Raw genomic sequence first — 18,002 nt, forward strand, 5'->3', positions numbered from 1 at the left:
AACATAGGAAATCCTTCCCCAACAGAGTCAGCTCCAAGCTAAACAGGGGAGAATTGTTTGCAAGGAGCTCTCATTTCCTCCTCCCTCCCCCTCCCCCAGGCAGAGTATTCAACCGGGCACTAATTTCACTTTATAAATGGAAACTGAATCACTGCATTCCAGGCTGGAAAATGATTGGAAATGAGAGTATGTCTGAGGTCAAGACCTAGCCACTTCCTCTTTGGACAGGAAGTAGACTCTCCAAATGGTTCTTGCAGGACCTCCGATGATAAAAGGCCCGCTTTGGCCCTGAGATGGGGGAGCTCTATGGTGTTTTCAAATCGCACTTTAAAGGGGAGAGAGGAAAAATGAAAAACCCGGATGTCCCTCTCTAAACAGGGATGTCAGCTCAGGAAGAGGGGTTGGACAGCTGCCTTTTTGCAGGCGGTTGTCGACAGCATGAGAATTGTTTGAAATCTGTTATAAACACAAGCATAGAGTTATGGTGAGTCAGGGAGAAGTGCCGAGCCTCTGCAAGGATGCACAGGGTCTCTCGGGGCATCCAGGCCCTGCTCCACACAGCTGGCTGTTCCATGACTCTAAAGATACCAGAAATTTGGGCATATGGAAGACACAGCTAATTTGTCCCAGCTCCCTGTTGGACATAATGACATTAGTAATGCTATGGAGCAGAATCTGAAAATAAAGGGAAACATTTGGTGGCTTCTCTCATCTACCGTGTGAGGCAAGAAATAGAAAAAAAAAATCATAGGGAGGATTCTTGGAAGGTTACTCAGATGAGATTCCACAAGGCTTCAAGGGAAGAAGCCTTCAGGAGCCTGGAAAGGGAGATTGTGTGATCAAGAATGAGAGGCACAAGATTTGGCAGAGAGTAAACTGGCATGAGTGTAGTTGGGAGACTCATGTGGGAATTTCTGATCAAGTTACCCGGCCGCATGGAATCTCTACTCCCAATCCTACAACCTGGGCATAGCACTCCTCAGTTCTTGGAGGCTGTTGGGATCAAAGGTCATGTCTAGAAATGTAAATCCATGCTGGCTTGGAAAACTGAATTTGGGCCTTAAAATATCTACTGGCCAAGTCAAAAAGATTGAGCTGCCCCAGTCTTGAAAATATCTAGATATTAATAAGAAAGCTGAGACACTTTTTTTTTTCTCATTGTAGGGGTAGAGAACACACACGAATCACCAAAGGCAGCCACTATTAACATGTTGGCATTTTCTTTTTGTTTTCGAATTAATTTTTAATACCCACCATCCTTTGCATTTCTAATGTTGCAGAATAATTTCCCAAGTATTAGGTGACTTAAAACAATGTCTGTTTATTATCTCATAGTTTTGTCAGTTCCCGGTCCAGGAAGGCCCACCTACGTTATCTGCCTAGACTCTACAGGCTAAAATCAGAATGTCAGACAGCTAGACTTCTCTAGAGGTCAGGGAAATGTCCTTCCAGGTAGCTTGGCCCATTGTCTCAATGCTGTTCTCTTCCTTTTAGCTGTATAGTCAGGGTCTCTGTTTCCTTACAATGTCTCTTATTTTCTAGAAGTTTCTCAGCCTCAAAGTTCATCCTCCTTCAAGCCTGCACAGCTGAGTCAAGTTCTCCTTGTGCTCCATAACTCCTTGACTCTATTACCAGCTAGAAAGAAAATTATTCTGTAACATTAGAAATACAAAGGATGGTGGGTATTAAAAATCAATTTGAAAACACTAATTAGTTAGGCTGACATGGACAATCTCTCTTATGTGTTAGGTACTTTTCTCATTATGACCAAATGCGTGACAAGAAACAACATGAGAAAGGAAGCAGTTAGTTTTTGACTCACAGTTTAAGACAAAATATAATGTATTATGGCAGGGAAGGTGAGGCAGCAGGAACCTCAGGTTGCTGGTCATACTGAGTCAGGAAACAGAATGGACAGGAAGTGGGGCCAGGCTACCAAACCTTGAAGCCCACCTTCCCAGTAACTCACTTCCTCTAGGCAAGCTCCACTTCCTAAAGGCTACATAACTCACCTTTCTCAAATTTTATCACCAGCTGGGGTCCAAGTGTACCACCACCTCATGTGGAGGTCGGCTCACTTTCAGACCACAGCACATATTGTAATGCTGTAACCAGAGGAATAACAGCAGGTTAAAGGTCATAGGAGGAGGCCATTTTGAAGTTCTGTGTGACACACTCCATATTCAATTCTGTATCCTAATATCAAAATGAAGAAAATGCCATTGTCACATTCCTCATCAATTGCTAGAAATTATTTTAGCATGTTCTGTTTGATTAGATAGCTCTGATTAGTCAATTATTAACGATTTTTAATAGAGCCCATTGTTTTAGTTAGGGTTTCCATGGCTGTGAGGAAACATCATGATCAAGGCAACTTTTATAAAGAAAAACATTTAATTAGGGCTGCCTTACAGTTTCAGAGGTTTAGCCTATTATCATCATGGTGGGAAACATGCAGGAAGACATGGTACTGGAGGAGTGGAGAGTTCTACATCTTGATGAGAAGGCAACCAGGATGAGACTGAATGTGTTTCACACTGAGCATAGCTTGAACATTTAAGGCCTCAAAGCCTGGACTCCACAGTGACACTTTCTCTAGCAAGGCCACACTTCCTCAAATAAGGCCACACCTCTAATAGTGCCACACCCTAAGGCCAAGCATTCAAACACATAAATCTATGGGGCTGTACCTATTCAAACCACCACACCCCTGTTTATAAACATTTTATCTATCAATGGCATTATATCGCCTAATGTGGCAATGTAACCGGGCTAAGAAAGGCTGATAACTGGATAAACATCTGCATCTAGAAATACTGTCAGATAGAATAAAGATGGTTTGCCCCAACTAATGTGGGTGGATACCATTCAATTCAAATATGGACCTGAGTAGACAAATAAGGCAGGAAAAAGATTTTTGAGGTTAGACACCCATCTTCTCTTGCCTTCAGATGTTGGATCCTCTAGGTCTTTGGACTCCAAGTCTTCTACCAGTATCCCTATATCTCTTTCTACCAGTTCCCAGGTTTTTAGACTCAGACTGGATCAAACCACTGGGTTTCCTGCCTCTCCAGTTGAAAGGCAGCAGGCAGTAGAACTGGGTCTCTGCAATTGTAGAAGCCAGTTTTGTGAGTGTGCATGCCTGTGGATGTGTATAAAAGTTTATATTGTCATTCATTTATCCTGCAAGCCAAACACTAAGCATATCCATTTACTCTGGGGAGTAACACTCTGAGTCTTGTATTCACAGAGATGGCTCAGCCCAAATTGGGAATGGTGAGGGATAGAGGAACAGTCAACCACTATGGAAACAAATTGGGACCCTAGAGGGAATCAGGTGAGAGAATCATTAGTCAACACACTTAGTTACTAAGAGCCCCATGCATTCGGCACTTCACAGCTCCAGCAACAAATGCTAAGTCCCTACTGTGTATTTGACATTGTTCTGCATCTGGGGATGCAGACAAATGGTCTTTTCTGTTCTAAAGGAACTCACAGTCTAATAAGAAAAACAAATATGGCATAAGCTGATAACCCAGCATCAGGTCCTCTGTGGTCTTTTATACAGATCCAGAATGAGCAAAAGAGGAGGTAGTCTTGTCTTCCCAGGACATCGGGGGAGGTGGGGACAGTAGAGAGGTTAAAAAAGCTTACTAGGTTTTCCTTTATTTTAAAGCTCATTTTTATTTGTTTTATTCAGGGGTGAGATTGGTACATTCATGCCACAGTGCACATGTGGAAGTCAGAAGACAGTTGCAGAGTCAGTTCTATCCTTCCTCCATGTGAGACTAGAAGATTAGATTCATGTCATCAGGCTTGGCAATGTGAGTCTTTATCCACTATCCTTCAAGCTGTCCTGAGGAATATTTAATAGAAAGTGTTATGGGTGTTAATTATATCCCCTCTCCCCACCTCCAAGACCAGAACATGACCTAATTTGGTGATAGAATCCAGATAAAAATAGATCATTAAAATGGGTCCCAATCAAATAGAACTGGTGTTTTTATCAAAGCTTGAACATGTGCATATATACATTTACACATACACATACACAAGAGGAGATATAGACAGTGTCCACAGACATTCTCCTATAGACAAGGAACCAAAATCTGCCAACAACCACCAGAAACTAAGATAGGAACCTGGGACAGTTTGACCCTAAAGTCTTCAAGAAGGCCATGTCCCTTCTCACATCTTGACCTTGGACTTGTATCCTTTGGCACTGGGTCAATATTTTTCTGTTGACTACACTGTCTTGTTTATGTTCTTTATAAAGTACCGCTGGTAAAAAAATCTAGTAAGTGGTTACAGAGAAAGCCTATTCTGGGACACACTATATGAAGAGGGCTGTCCATTTTGGGACACAAGGCATGATGGGGAAGGAGAATCTGAGATATAGAGGCAGTGGCCTGCTTTACCTAGAAGGTGATGGGCACTCATGGGAAGATCTCAGGCACTTTCAAGGCATGGTCACATTTCCCACATTCTCCACACATGTCTGTGTGGAGGACACAGAAAAAAGAAGCAAGGTAGTAAAGTTAATTAAGATTTGTCGGGAATGCCAAGGCAGTAATGGACAGGTTGTGATCTGAATCAATGACAGAAAGACCTAATGGAGAATTGTAAAGAAGGTAGAATCACAGGGCTTGGTCCCCAATGGTGTTTGGCAAGGAAGGGAGCATATAAGATGACCTCAGAAGTCTGCTTACAGATTATATCAAATCCACCATTTCTCCAAATCCAAAAAATGCAGCCTTTGGTCCAGATGAGTTGGCAGGCAGTTAGTGCCTTCTCTTGGCAGGAGAGGCAGGAACATCAGTTACTAGGAACAGAGCTGATGTGCCCATTTCAGGTTACCTTCCCTGATAACAGCAGTTGTCATCCATCTCCAGAAAGACGACGTGATGACTATGACTGTCATTTGACCTCCACAACCCGGTGTTTCCATGGTCACTGTCTTGGGAACTGCCAGGAAGAACTGACAGGAAATTCCCCTTTGGAAGTGTTTTGTTTTCATTACAGTTTGTTTCTTCCCCTTGGAGGATGCTCTCCCAAATGGGACTGAGCCTGGAGCTTGTGCCTGCTACCAACTCCAGGAGGGGGACTGCAACTAAATCTCCAGGAAATAGATATGACCAGACTGATTTCAGGGACCTACTGAGTCTGGGCTCTCCAGGAACAAGTTAGGGACCCAAAACTTCCCAAGACTTGCAACTGGAGAGGGACTGGACTGGTTGGCTTTTGTCACTTGATACAAACCTAGATATATTGGGAAGAAGGAATCTTAATTGCGAAAATGCCTTCATATGAGTAGCCCATAGGTATGTCTGTAGGGAATTGTCATCATTAATAATTGATGTGGGAGAGTTTGCCTCACTGTGGACTGAGTGGTGTCACTCCTAGGCAGGTGTTCCCTGGGGTGTTTAAGAAAGCAGGTTGAGCAAGCTATGAGGAGCAAGCCAATAGCCAGCATTCTTCTACATCAACTCCTACCTTCATGTTCTTGCTGTGACTTCCCTGAATGATAGACTAAACCCTTCTTCCCTCCCCAGTTGCTTATGGTCATGGTATGTTATCACAGCAATAGAAACTCTAAGATGGGAACTTTAGTAAGCCGGGAAAGCCATTTACAGAGGCACTGGATACTTTTCAGTTGAACTGGAGATTCCAGAGGCCCAACAGAACTTGGGTCTAATCACTACAGGGCCGATGATGACAACAGAACCCCAGGAGAAGATGAGTCAGCTTCAGGCTTTTGTTTAGAAGTCTGTTGCTTAAGTTCCTCCAGTAGCAGCTCCACCTTGTTTTCCAGGCACTAGGATGGCCCTGCCCCAGGAGCAGGAGAGGAACCAGCAAGAGCAAGACCACATTACTGTGTCTCCATCACCCCCTAAAACATGACCTGCCTTTCTGTCATGGTAAAACAAGTCAAAACCAAAGACTAGCAGCTTTCTTCATTGCCCTATCTATCCCACTGAACACTAGAGCAGAACTTCCCAGAGTCTCAGTGCAGCATCAACCCCAAGGCATCTATGCGCAGAAAGCCCATCATTGAGTTTGGAAAAGACAGCTGCTTACCATCAGCTCCTCCCCAGATGGAAATGAATGTACCAAACATTCTCCTTTTCTTTAAATGGGACTTAAAGGCCTTTATAAGGCACAGCCCCTGGTTCCTAGCAGGAAGACCAGACATACAAAGTAGGTATGCATTCCCATTACCATTCTCAAGGCCTCTGGGATTCCCAGCTGCTCTCCACAGTGTATCTAGGATATCCAGCCTCTGACAGGACCAAATTCACAACCAGAATCCCAAAATGATGTGGCTCTTTGGTCAGGGATCCTTGCTTTAGTCTGCCACATTCCTGAGGCTGGGTTACCACAGGGGTTGAAAGCTGTTCTTTTTCCTTGCTTATGCAACCTTTCCAACAGGCTAGGTGACCGTGATGTTTCAAGCTCATAGAAAAAATTGATTTCTCATGGTTCCTGCCTCACCCATGGCCTTGCAGCTTTACAAGCCCTAGGTGATGGCACATTTTGTTTTTTTTCGGGTGTGATGGGGAACAACACTCCAGGACAACATTTCTCAACCTGTGGGTCAAGACCCCTCAGAGAGAGGAGGTGTCGAATAACCCTTTCGTAGGGGTGACCTAAAATCATCAGAAAACACAGATATTTATGTTATAACAGTAGCAGAATTACAGTTCTGAAGTAGCAACAAAAGATAATTTTATGGTTGGGGGTCACTACAACATGAGGAATTGTATTTAAGGGTCACAGCATTAGGAAGGTTGAGAACCACTGCTCTAGGAAATGATCACCTTTGAAATATCTCTTGATGCTCAAAATTTCCAAGAGGAGAGTCAAAACCCTGTCATGGGTGCTATGGAGAGACAGGAGGGTGGCCAGGAAGCCAAGGGAGTAATAGAACACAGGAAAGGGTTCACTCAAGCTACTGAAGGAAGGAGTGGGAAGGGCAGTCAATAAGCTTAAGTTTATGTAGTGTGAATAAGGTCAGTGGACTTGGGGACATGGTAGCTATCCCTAGTTGTCTGGCCTGGTTCTAGACAGGGTGGGTAAGAAAAGCAGCAGAGTTGTAGGCCACAGAGAAAGCATGGTGGAAGGGAGATTCACTGTGTGGTTTCAGTTGCTTGTTTTGTGTGTGAAACCTCAGCCATAGCTACCAGGCTTCCTGCCATAATGATAATGGACTGAACCTCTAAAACTGAAAGCTAGCCCCAATTAAACATTGTCATTTTAAAGAGTTGTCATGGTCATGGTATCTCTTCATAGCAACAAAACCTTAACCAAGACAAATATAGTGGGACAAGTTACCTGAGAGCCAGTGTAGAGTTGGGCTTCTATGCATGTTTTCTTGGGAATGAATATCTATGGAGTCCCTTTCAGGTATATTGTACCTTCAGGGGAAGTAAGAGGAGAAACTATTTTATACAAAAGAAAACATGTTCTCATTGTTAAAATTGATTTTTGGAAGATGTCTTAATTGGAGTTTCTGTTACTGTGATAAAGTACCATGACCACAAGAAACTAATGGCTAAGTAACTGTTTAATTGAACATAGGCCATTAAAAAGGAGTTGATGTTAGTGACTTTATCAACTTAGCTCTTAGTGTTGTTTCTTGCTTTATAATCATCGAGGTTCTCATCCCTTGAGCCACTTGATTCTATTCAATCTGACACAGGCACATATGCTAACAGCTACAGAAAGAGATAGGAGGAGAGACATTGTCCCCAAAGCATCTTGAACAGTGTTTTACTGTAGCTTTCCACTTTTGGGTCCCTGGACCCTACATTCCATTTCCCTGGTGACTTTAGAAATGGAAACACCATCTTCACTTTTTCATAGGATTTAAATTGCCATATGTAAATGTGGAGGGATCTGAGCCTTGATGAAGCCTATTGAAGCAAAGTCACTTCCCCTTGGTTAAAAAATGGAATCAATGCTCTACTTCTGGTCTTGGATGAGAAGACCTAATATTTGAAGATACCAGGACATAAGGAGTAAATACAGTTAGGCCATTCAATTGCTTGGCAAAAAGACCACACCTCAGGAAAACTGTCTCACCTCTCCCATTCTAAAGGATGGGAGGAATGGTTATCCCTTTAATGAGATAATATACTTTCTCAGAAACTCTGCCTTGGGTTGAGTCTTTTATGTAGCCATAGCCCATGTAGCTATATTAACTGTGCCATCTTTTCTATCTCAGAAAAGAATAACTGTTCCTTTTTGTTCTCTCTCTCCTCTCTCTCTCAGATATAGGCCATAACCTGGGTGTATTTTTCTGAGCTTTCTCACACTTTTTCTAAGATACTCTCTTTTCTGCCATGAGGCTATTTATAAATAGAACAACTTTCTCTCTTCCTTTCTCCCATATTCCTTCTCTGGGCAAGCCACTGATATTTACAGTTTGCCTGACATTGAATTTTTCTTTTCAAGTTGTTTTTGTGCTTCCTTCTGGCTCTGTTTTTAAAATCTTTTATCAACGAGACTATGATCCAAAGAGAGAACACATTTTCCCTGTGGCACCCCAGGTGAGGCGCTCCAAAAAAGTTCCAGTAACACAATCCATACAAATTCAAGCCAGGGGCTATGAACCTGTACAGAGAAAAATGATCACTTTTTACACAATAACATTCAGGGAAGGGATCCAATAGGAAGTAACAATTGTGCTGATTTTTAGAGACAAGTTCACCAGATGGTTAAGGAAATAATCCATTTTTTGTTTGTTATTGTTGTTGTTGATGATGGGAATAACCTGGGCAAAGACCCAGAATAAATGAAATCTCTATCATTGAATCATTTTGATTGTTCTCATCTTTGAGTAAAACACTCAGCTAAGGATAGCTTAAACAATTAAAAAATAACCCCACAAAGCTAAAAGTTATTTTTAACACACAACTAAACTTATTTCACTAATAAGCCAGAAGGAGGACAGGGTTAGCAAGTCCAGCAGTTTAAAGACATCATTAAGGACCTGGGTCCCTTCTTCTTGTTCTTAACAAGATACTTTTATTTCTAGGTCTTTCCTCCTCATGGTCACAAGCTGGCTGCAATGGATCCAAAGATCTCAGCATAATGCAACAGTTCCAAGAGACCATAAGGAAGTCTGTCCCTTTCTTATGTCCCCTCTTAGGGGTGAAAAACCCTTTCTGAAAGCATTTGCCAGAAGCCTTGGCAGATCTCCTATACTTATTTGCCAGAATTTCATCACATGGCCATTTATTTAGTTAAAATAATTACTAGGCAGGAGAACAGAATGAAGGAGGCTGGTTCTGATGACTAGATATGTTTTCTAGGGCCCCAGGGAGGCAAACCTGCCCTTCAGTATACAGCCTCCTAGGACTAGATAGAATGTGACCCTGTGTGGAGCATGATGGATTATAACCATTGCCCAAGACCCAGCCTTGGAGAGTGGACACTGGGCTTTAATACCAACTGCAGTGGACACTCACTGAGTGGTTTTAGGAGGCATCTTTCTGTGTCTGAGCACCCTTTGCTGCCTTGAACAGGAACTTAATATGTTGCTGAGGGCTTTGTTGAAGCGAGCTGGGAGGTTCAGACACAGTGACATTGAATCATATTAAGGACACTTCTTCCCTAAGTCCATAAGTCCGTAATTGTATATATTCAAGTTCTCTATTCTCTGACTCTGTCAACGGGAGTACTGGGCCTTTGATCTTTCTAGAGCTCCAGACTGCAGAGGTGTCTGACTGTAGAGAGAGTAGAGCTCAGCAAGGAGCCAAGGGCTCCTCTCCATTTCCCCTATTTCCCCATAGTAGAATGGAAATGGGTTCTTGGCCAGATGTAGCTGAGGCTTACAAACCACCTACACACTTCCTTGGTCCATAAATACTAAATGACAGATCCCTGATGGTTCAAATCATCCAATGGTATGACATTTCACCAGGTAAGATCAGGGTCAGATAAGTTCCTGGGTAGAAAAGAATTTTGCCAATGAGGAAGTATCATAACCTGAGAACAGTGTTAAGGTGATGCTGTTGTTTCCATGGCAACAATAGGACTAGCAATGGTACTAGCCCTGACAGGAGGTATAATGATGTTAGAAGTCCCAGAAGAAAAAGAGAGCAGCTAGCAAGGGTGGCAGTGGTGGTGTAATCATGACAGCAGAGGTGGTGTAGGTAGATCTAAACATGGGTGCTGATGGTGGGATACATGATCACTGCAGCTTTATGAGGCCTGTGTGAATTCTGAGCCATCCAGTAGGACCCAGCTTTCACAGGCATACTGAGTGGTCTTTAGGCATGGCTACAAATACTTTTGGATATTACTTCTGTCATGAGAAACTAGTTTATTTCATAAGGAGCCATATAGAGCTGGTGTGGTAACACACAGGTAACCTCTGCCTTTGGGAGGCTAAGGCAGGAGAATCAGTCAGACTAAACTATACAGTGAGACCCTGCTTTCAAAGAGGAAAAACAAACAAACAGAACAGAAAGAGATGATTTGGGAAGATGACTCTATCAGTAAAGTGCTTGTGGTACAAGTATGAGGACCCAAGTTTGGGTCCCCAGGCATGTGCAACGTCCCATGTTGGTAAATCCCCACAGAGGGGGCAGAGAGACAGATGTTTGAATCTCACTGGCTAGCTTGGTATAGCTGAGTTAGTGAGCTCCATATTCAGTGAGAGACCCTGTCTCAAAATATAAGGCGAAGAGCAGCTCAGGAAGAAACTAAGCATTGATCTCTGACTTCCATATGCATGTATGTGCAGCTAGCTATACAGTTTGTAAGTACATGCACACACACACATATAGCTAAAAAGGCAGTGAGGGAGGAAGGATAAGTGGAAAAGCAGGGAGGATGGAAAGACAGAAAGAAGGAAAATGGGGAGAAGAGGACGATGTGCAGATCAACAGCCTCTGGAAATTACTAATTTATCTAATTCTGTGCTACTTGAGTTCTAATCGACTTTTTGTCATTTTATAGATTTCTAGTTTAATACTTTTAATGGAAAAAAAAGTTGTTCTCTTTGTATATTTTAAAGTGAAAGGACTTTTTGAACCTCAAGCTACAGGCATCTGTTGGTTACACACAGTAAGCACAGTATCTACCATGGCTCATTGCTGAAGTTACTATAGTAAGGAGTGGCTGGGTAGAGTAGAAAGGAAGGAAGAGTTCTTGCCTTATCCACCTATGGCTTGAACTCTGTGGGTCCTGATGTCTGGAGGCTCTCCTATACATGATGGGGGCCAGATGTTGGTCCTCTTCTCTAAAAAACGAAGGTCTAAAACACACACACAGGATTCTGCAGGCCAAGAGGTTGGGAACATCAGGCCTGGGGCTGTCACCACCTGTGGCTGATGGGCTAAGGTCTCCAGGGACATGGGGGCATGAGGGCTCAGCCCTAATGACTCAGGCCTGCCAACATTTCCGCAGCTCCACGGGCCATAACGTCTCCCTTGAAAAACAACAATTATTATTTTAAAGAGAAGCAACAGAGAGAAGAATGACAAGTGGAAATGAGAGGTCTTGCTCTCCGGCCTGAGCAGATGTTCTGACAACACCCTGCAGGGGAAGGGCTGTGAGCCGGGAGCAGCTCCCTCAATAGAATCCTGAGCCTTGGAACTGCTCATCAGTGGTCATCTAAAGGTTCAGGTGATGTTCAAGAACAGCAGAGCCTCAAGAAGGTTCAACTCTTTGTGAAGGATCCTCCAAGATTAGGCTCCTGAGGGCGTGACCAACAAGAGGAGCTGAAATGCATACATTTGACAAAGATTCTCCTCTAGCTAACAAAAGAAAAATGAGAAGCTGTCAATACCCCTGTCTTCTAAAAGGCAAAGTTCAAAGTTCTACGCATGGCCTAAGGGCTATCTGTGATGGGACCCCATGGCTCATGGGGAAAAGTCTCCTGCTTAGCCTTCTACCTTCATTCAACAATACCCTCTGCATTCAACAAAGACCTCTTTGCTCCTCCCAGGTGTACCTGCCCCCTGTGTCTCCATATTCTTCAAGGCTACCAATTTCTTAGGAGCCAACTGCCCCTTCCCAAGCAATGTTACTCATGTGCTGCATATGTGGAATTGCTACCTATTTATATGGACTTCCCAGACCCACAAAATGCTGCTCATCCAGAAGACACAATTGCCTTTTATTCATTGACACATCATGAGCATCAGGCCTGGCCTTTGCCTAAGGCAGGTTCTCTGAATCTACAAGAATATGAAGAACTAATATGCAGGGGATGCCCCAAGACTGTATTACAGATGAACAGACTGAGCCGTGCACTCCTCACTGATGGGTAGTATCTGTGTGAAAGGCCTCCTTCAGCCTCTCTGTGAGGGGCTCCTCCGTGGGGACTGGAGAAGGGTTTTCCCTCTGCCACTAATGTTAACCATGTGCACTGCTGGGCGGGCCGGCGGGACACTTCATTACTTTGTGCTTAAGGAAATGCCTCCCAGCTCTGCACTTGCCTCTTTAAATTTCACAACCACTAAATTCACTCCCAGTGGTTTTCTTTTCTTTCTTTCTTTTTTTTTTTAAAGAGCAAATGAAAGTAGTGTGTGCAGTGGTGGAGGATGTCCTGCAGCCTGCCTGTGAGGGGCCCAAGGTACTTCAATGCTGTCCAGCTCTGCAAGATGGCCTAAGGGAGAAAACGTTTGCCTGTACCCTCAGCAGGACGGGATGCTAGTGAAGAATGTACCATGTGAACTGGAGGGGCAGATACCAGCCCAGCTCAGAAGTGCCCTACACAAGAATATCCAATGGTAGATGTGGTTTTCTAGAACCTACTTGTGGCCTGGCAATTACTCATGGCTTGGAGCTTCCTATGATTTTTAACAGAGTAAAGAGAGTATTGCAAGCATTGAATCCTCCTTGCTATGGACTCAGCATTTAATCTCCCTTGCCTCTAGGCCCAGGGAAGTACTTGAATGTTTGGTGTTCTAGTTGTTATTCCCCCTGACTCCCAGCTCTGACTCTTGCACCTCTGTCCACCTCAACCTGAATGTTCTGTTCCCTCACTTTTCTGCTCATCAGCATTTCCCAAGTCTTGTTCGAGGTACCAGGGATGCAGGATGCAGGGATGCAGGAAGGGTCACACAGAGTTCTAATCTCTCACAAGTGAGGTTGATTGCCTTTTCCAGCATCTCTCTCCATCCTCGTACCTTCCCAGCACTGGACTTAAGTAGGCTATATAGAAAAGAATGAGGGGGTGGGGAGGGAGAAAAAAGAGCAGGCTGTTTAGAAAACCCACAACAAGAGTGACCTCACCATCCCACCCAAGGTTATCCACTGCATGTCTCATTAAGAACCAGGTATGCAGGGCAAGGGATGGGGGAGAAACTACTGGAGCCACTGCCTCTGAATACTTGTTGGTGGGTCATTGACTAGGCTTTCTGACTGCCACCTCCTGGGTTTATCAACATCTGGCAGGCACACTTGCCTACACCGTCACAATAATGTCCTTTCCAGATTCCAGCTATCAAGTAATGAGACTGCCCAAGAAAGACATAGTCTATAGATCATAAAGAACATCCCAGTCCCTAGGAACTAGAGCTCCACCCTGGGCCTAACTCTGGGTGCCCATGGACCCCTTGAAGCAGTGCTCTCCCACTGTGCATGGAATCTGTCTGCAAAGGATGTGTGATCACCCTGAGGCCCGTGTGCTCATCCATCTTTCCTTAGACCCAATAAATACCAAGGATACTTGTAGACCCTGATACACAAACACCATTGAGCTCCCTAGCAGGGTCCCTTCTCCTCATGGAGATTGAGCCTATGGGTTGCTCCGACCTTGGTCCAAGACACGGAAAGGAGATGACTGCTCAAACAAGGCCAGGGTAAGTTGGGTCTAGAAAGAATGTCCAATAAAGTGGCCACCCTGTATGAGACAGAGCCAGAGATATGCAAAAAGGAAAAGAGGCAGGCTGCAGGCCTAGAACCTTAAGGTCCCCTCTTCATTCAGGAGAAGCGAACAATGGGGTAACACTCTCAGCCTCCTTATCCCCCTCAGGGCAGGTGACACCTCCCAAGCAGCCATCCTTTGCTAGGCAACCAGGGCCTTTCAGCGGCTTCTCAATGTTGCCTCTGGTTGCTATGGAAGCTGCTTCAGAAAATCTTGCCTGCCATCAGTCAAGGCTTCTTTGTCACAGGCTGTCTCAGAGTACTTTCCCTGTCAGATCAGGGCAGCACACACCCAGAGAGTGCAGGTTAGGGATGGAGGAGGCAGCTGTCATGCCAGACAGAGAGCACAGCTCAAGGTGCTTCCCCAAACTCCAACCTTTCCAGAATCCTCCTCCCAGGTCCTATTTGACCTATCTCTTCCCCTCTGATGAGTCCCTCTCTGAACACTCTCTCACATTCCTAGCCCTCCTTTGTCTCCGTCTCCCAGCCATGCTGCCTGTGGTGGACTTGTGTGGCTGTACCCTCAGAGCATCAAATGCTTTCTGTGCTGAGTAGAACAAGATTAAAAAAAAAAGTCAGCTTTCTGCCAGGACCAGGTGAAGTGACTTCACAAAGTCGTTTTCATAGCCAGCTGGGGTGGTGACTTGTGTCCTAACACTTGGAATTCTGAAGCTGGATGATTGGCATGAGCTTCAGGCTAATCTGAGCCACTCAGTAAGGCCTGGGCCAGCCTGGACTACAGTGAGGTCTTATCTCAAAAGCAAGCAAACAGAGCTCATCTTCCTGCTAAGAAGGACCAGCTCTTGGTGACATTCTGGGTGTTTTGATAACAGATTCTGTTTCTCTTCTCTGGATGTCACCTCTCATATAGCTACTTGGGGAACCATGGTCCCCCTGGAGTGGGTGGGACATGAGCTAGGCAGGAGGCAGAGATAGGAGAGTGCTCTTTCTCCTGGCTTCACCCAAGCACATACTCTTTGGTATCAGTTTAGCTATCATCTTCTTTTCTGGGGGTGAGAGTAGAGGTGGGTAGAGATGGGGGAAGAGTAGAAGGGTGGAGGGTGAAAGGAGTTGGGAGGTGGGGAATGAGGGGAGCTTGGAGGTGAGGACTGGGGGTCAGCAGGGTGGGGGTGGGGAGGGAGTGGAGTGGAGGGTGACGGGAGGTGAGAGGTGGGGAGTGGAGGGTGCATTTCTGACCCCCAAACTAGCTACTTGACAAAAAGAGAAAGCTAGGAAATTTGAGCAGGTCCATATCTGTCACCCTGAGCAGAGACTCCAGAAGATGAGACACAGAAAGGGTTTCAAGAAAACCTGGCCCAGTTGAGAAGTGTCACCACCTGGTGGCTCTGTGATCTTGGGCAGAGACTTCTGCTACTCTGAACCTCCACTTGCTTTTCTTCACAATGGGCATATACCTCCTGTGTACCTAGTTAGAAGCTCAAATGGAGTATCAGCTGGCCCAGAGGAGGCCTCCATCAAGACCCCTCCATGAGCTCTTAACTTCTGGAGATCTGTGTGGCAAGAGACTGGGGAAGGAGACATATGATCCAAATGTGTGCTCAAGTGGACCAGAGAGCAGATGAGAGTTGATCATGGCTGAATCTTGGGCACCAGCAAATGAACTTGGGGCAAATTATATTAAAAAAGCATTTGTGGGATGAATGGATGTCACCATGGGACTCAAGACCACAACATACCAATGTTCCATGTGTATAAATGGAAAAACTCCATTTCAATGGGTATACTTTTTGTCAAAGACAAGAAAATATCTACTTACTCACATTCTAATGTTGAATTGCATAAATGAGCAAGCAATACAGAAGAAATAAAGATCACAAAGAGAAAAGCCTGGTACTACTGAGACCCCTGGGCGAGCATTTCTGGTATTTTCTCTGGCAAGCTGAAGGTGAGTCTCCACAAAATGACAACCCCCCCTCCCCCATCCATCCTCATATTTGCCGCAGGGAGCTCGGCTAATCACAAGCTGTTTCTTTCTTGGCTCATTGTGATTTTGGCTAAAAGTACCTATTGAAAAGCCTCCCCCTCCTCAAAAGAAGAATCAGAATCAACCTGTGAGAGAAGTAAGAGGGCATTGCCAAAACACGGAGTAATTGCAAAGTGGCTCAACTAAAGCAACACAAAAGGCAACCGAGATTGATTTCTAGAAAGTCAGTTTATTGTTAACATTTTGCTTTGAATCTGAGATTGAAAATCTCCAAAAGGAAAAGTATAATGAGTCAGCTCTGAAGCATCATTTCATTTCTAAAGAAATGACCCAGTCTCTCAAAGATCCTAAGAAACTCAGTTAAACGTTTGAACACATTTTGTTTAATTCCAAACTTTATATTCTCCAAAATTTCATAGATGTTCAAAGCTAAAAACAGCATTCAAAGACTTCAAAGTTAAAATGCTAGCCCTTCTGCAGTCCCCTGGTAGAAGAGAGTAAGGGGTTTGAGACTGAACAGGCTGGGGTTAAAAAAAAACTTAGCTTTACCTTCTGCTAGGACAGAGAGTCACCCAACTGCTCTGAAAACACTCCAGCACTTCTGAGATGACTGTGTTAGCTACTTTCCTTGGCTGTGATAAAATACCATGATTGAGGTCATTTATAGCGTCTCAACCCTCCTAATGCTGTGACCCTTTAATACAGCTCCTCATGTTGTGATAACCCCCAACGATGAAGTTATTTTTGTTGCTAGTTTTTAACTGTGATTTTGTTACCATTATGAATCTTAATGTAAATATCTGATATGCAGGACACTGGGGGTCAAGACCCCCAGGATGAGAACCACTGTTGTAAATGGAAGAGTTTATTTGGGTTTAGAGTTCCAGAGGGTTAGAGTCTATCCTTGTGGGGTAGCATGGCAGCAGTCTGAGAGGGTGACAGGATTGGGAAGCTGAGAGACCATATCTTCAACCACAACCATGAGGAAGAGAACACACTGGACATGAAGTGAGGATTTAAAATCAAATCCCAACCCTAGTGCTGTGCTTTCTCCAGCAAGACTAAACTTTCCGTAGTGCCACCTCTGATTGAATCAATTGGGGGCATATGTCCAAATGCATGAACCTACATGGAACATATCAATAGAGAAAGATACCAGAGGGGTGTTTCCAGTGTGCTTGAAGTGTGTAAGCGGTGCAATATGTAAGAAACCATACTCACTTATATGGGATTCTGTCCCCTTTCCTATTCTCCAGGAGTAAGGCTGCTTTTATGTGCATGGAATCATGGATTTCATTGTTGGCCTGATCCACTTGCACACTATACCCACGCTTCCTAAGGCAGCCTGAGTTCTGGGCCCCTCGCACAGGACACTTGCTGTCCTCTCCACTCTACTCAATCTCAAACTCACAACTACCTGGCTCTCAGTTTCAAGGTTCCTACTTTGCAGTCCTTTATCCTTACCTGTCTGAGTTAGGGTCTCTATTGCAATGCTAAAACATCATGGCCAAAAGCAACCTGGGGAGGAAAAGGTTTACAACTCTGAGGGTTGCCTTACAACTCTCAGGTCCCACTCTATTACTGAAGTAAGTCAAGCCAAGAACTCAAAGCAAAGACCTAGAGACAGGAACAGAAGCAAAAGTCATTTAAAAACAATGCCTACTGGCTTGCTCCACATGGCTTGTGTATTATACATCCCAGGATCACCTTCCCAGGGACAGTATCATCCATGCTGGGCTGTACCCTTCTTCTACATCAACCACCAGTCAAAAAATGTCCCACCCATTTATCTACAGGCCAATAGTATGGAGGCATTTTCTCAGCTGACATTCCCTCTTCTCAATTATATCTAGGTTTGTGTCAAGCTGACAAAAACAACCATCACACAATCATAGCCACTCTTCCCATTGCACTGCATTAAATCCCTCCACCTCTCAGCTGCCCCTGTTGCACTAGGGCCGATTGTGCCAGGGTGTAACTCAGCCCTTTGAAGTCCAGTCCCTAGCCTTACTGCTCTGCTGCAGCCCTCGCCCAGTGGAGGTATCTTTTGATTTCTGGCTAGGAGCAGGCAAGAGAATGGCAATCTTATGGGGGTGAAGGAGGACATGTCTCTATAAGACTTGTCTCAAAGCATCCTCTACATACTTGAACTATGGGGGATGATGTTGGGGAGAGG

At 44.4% G+C, this 18,002-nt stretch overlaps 1 long non-coding RNA gene across 1 annotated transcript; it reads right to left on the bottom strand.

Moving 5' to 3' along the window:
- Positions 1-1,351: 1,351 nt before the first annotated feature.
- Positions 1,352-6,156, bottom strand: LOC116080706. Its single transcript, XR_004114563.1, has 4 exons — positions 5,943-6,156; positions 5,632-5,906; positions 2,013-2,196; positions 1,352-1,635 (listed from the first exon to the last, which is right to left on the bottom strand). It is a non-coding gene; the product is annotated as an uncharacterized LOC116080706 (long non-coding RNA).
- Between the last annotated feature and the right edge of the window lie 11,846 nt (positions 6,157-18,002).

This window comes from Mastomys coucha, unplaced genomic scaffold, assembly GCF_008632895.1.
Source record: "Mastomys coucha isolate ucsf_1 unplaced genomic scaffold, UCSF_Mcou_1 pScaffold6, whole genome shotgun sequence".
Taxonomy (NCBI): domain Eukaryota; kingdom Metazoa; phylum Chordata; class Mammalia; order Rodentia; family Muridae; genus Mastomys; species Mastomys coucha.